The sequence below is a fragment of the Macrobrachium nipponense genome, chromosome 27 (assembly GCF_015104395.2).
Source record: "Macrobrachium nipponense isolate FS-2020 chromosome 27, ASM1510439v2, whole genome shotgun sequence".
NCBI classification, from domain to species: Eukaryota; Metazoa; Arthropoda; class Malacostraca; order Decapoda; family Palaemonidae; genus Macrobrachium; species Macrobrachium nipponense.
Genome location: NC_087216.1, coordinates 24,601,465 through 24,603,964, shown reverse-complemented (window position 1 = coordinate 24,603,964; position 2,500 = coordinate 24,601,465). Strand labels below are relative to the sequence as shown.

The window sequence follows — 2,500 nt, the reverse complement described above, 5'->3', positions numbered from 1 at the left end:
AGAAATCATAAACTACTTAAGCTAGGTCTACGTAAACCACTCTCTCCTTGACGTGTGTGTGTTAAAAGCACTTCAGTCACCCAGATCAATTAGACTAATAATATTTCTACAGAGCAAATATTAAGGAAAACTTCACAAGAATGTAGTATAAGCTATTGCTTTCTATGGCAGAGCTTCTTATGACGAAATTGCAGAAGTATTGAATGTGCAAATTCAGCTACGTAAGAGAGACAGTCAAAAAGGGAAGAAAAAACAACCTTGTGAGAAAACCAAACGTTCTGACTAAATGGCGCATGTGTATGAATGACTAAAACGAACTTTCATTGAGAAATAGTTCAACTAATCTTGAAATATCTATCCATTTAGACACCTTGTACTTTAGTCCTAGAAGCCCTTTGAAACGTCAAACGTTTCCTGTGGTAGGGGTCAGATCTATACGTCATTTTAGGATCTCAGTAGGGGGCGGTCACGGAGGGGGTGGGGAATGGAGAGGAGAGAGAGGGAGCCTGCCCTTAGGTGACATTGGCCTAGCGCTGGTACCATAATCACATGAGTAGTGTTTATCACATCTTTGGCATCCGCTACGAAAGTGGATAAGCTCTTTCGCCTGTTAATGAGTGAAGCTTGCATTCTCACGCCTATAGCTGTTGAAAGAAGAGAGAAAAGGTGGGCCGTGTGCAGCTAAAAGACGATCAACTTATCTGAAAGAACAATACAACGGTCTGGTCTAGAAGAAAAACGAACTCTTTGTCACTAACCGAAATCACTTCAGAACCAGCCAGCCACCACAACTAACCGACCGGATATTATAGGCATTACATTTTTCTGGTAACTCGAGGCCTTTTCAGAGTCATGTGGTCCACTTTCCATCTCTGAGTCACTGAGAAAGAAAGTGGCGCTGTAGCCATAGGCGAGATGAACTCTTCGGTGCCACGCTCAGTCATAATGAGTCACTTGGGAAAGCTTTTTTTGTTTTGACTTCTAAGATGTTTAGTGTCGCCGTTGGTTTTTCCTAATTTGGTGTTTTGTTTTGTCTGATGATTGGTTGGGCTGGCGACAAGGTTTAGTAGCCGCTAAAACTTGAAATGAAAGGACGAATGGCTGAAATGAAGGTTGGGCCTAAGATTTTTCATCTGTAGTGTGCTATATTTGGGAGCATTTTTCTCAAAAACGCATAACATTCCAGCGTTCAGTCATGCTTCAGTTGCTGAAACGAATGGCTGCTTTCAACGTGGTACCTTAAAAATCAATACAATATTAATACTTTGTTCTAAATCAGCATTAAAACGACGAGATATCTTTAAACGTGACGTGAGATTTAGTGGATTCAATTCTTCTCTCTGTTACTAGGAATTCAGACACATCAGCTGCTTCAACAGACTCTCTACAAACATTGTCAGTTACCAAATAAACATTCCAACACTGTCTTTATCATTATGCACCTCCGTCTTCTTTAGCAGATCAGTAATGACCTGTTATGTCTAGGCTGACCTATCATGACTCCTACCCTTCGCCAAATCATCACATCGAGAACAGGCGAGTCTAGGCCTTCTTAGATCGAGAGTCTCTTAAGTTTTTTTTTTAAATATGGCCCGTTTTCATAAGCAAAACTCATAAAGTAATAGTTTATGCTCTTGTTTATCGTAAGATAACATATTGTAGATTGTACTGCCGACAAACAGAACCAGGAGCTCTACATAGCAAGAAACATGGCGCCAGTCTAGAAGCGAAAGAGGAAAAGGATGATCGCACCTAACACATCATGAGACTAGAGAATAAGTGTCTTACCTTCTTGCCTCTGAGTCAAAATTATCCGTCATAGCTGCTGTTACGGTCAATTAGTGTACTTCCTCTTTCCTAGGTGACAAACTCTGCTTGATCATTCAACATCATCATCATCCAGGTGCCATATCCCCAAGGACGTCGGCAGTCATGGCTCGCCATTCCTCTCTATCTCTGGCTCTCTGCAGCAACTGAGCTGCAGACATTCTTCTTCCAGTCATTCTCACCAATCCATCCATAAATTTTTGTCAAGGTCTTCCTCTCGGTCTCCTTCCATTGATTTTAACAGTGAGAGAGAGATGCTCTAGTTCTTGACTGCTTGATACTCCTGCAAAATGAAAAAAGTATATATAACAAAATTGTCAGAGGAATGCATTGCTGAGGAAGTAATATAACAATGTTGTCAGTTCATTGTATAGAATTTGAAGTTATTTAACTAAGGTTACAATGATAAGCATGTCCTTAGGATATGCAAAAAAATATAGAATCTTTATCATTTATTCCACGTTTCCCAGTCAATAGGAAAGTTAACAGGACTACGAAGCAGAAAAGGCCTGGATCTTTATAATTGATTCCACCTTTCCCGGTCAATAGAAAGGAGTTGACAGGACTACGATGTAGAAAAGACCTGGATCTTTATAATTGATTCCATGTTTCCCAGTCAATAGAAAGATAGAAACTGACAGGGCTACGAAGCAGAAAGGGTCAGGATCTTTAT

General features: G+C 40.3%; 1 long non-coding RNA gene across 1 annotated transcript in view; it reads right to left on the bottom strand.

Moving 5' to 3' along the window:
* The window catches only part of LOC135200937 (uncharacterized), a 15,467-nt gene that overhangs the window by 9,167 nt on the left and 3,800 nt on the right, over positions 1-2,500 (bottom strand). The window contains exon 2 of the long non-coding RNA XR_010311401.1: positions 1,789-2,110. This is a non-coding gene — a long non-coding RNA (uncharacterized LOC135200937). The remainder of the gene's footprint in view (positions 1-1,788; positions 2,111-2,500) is intronic.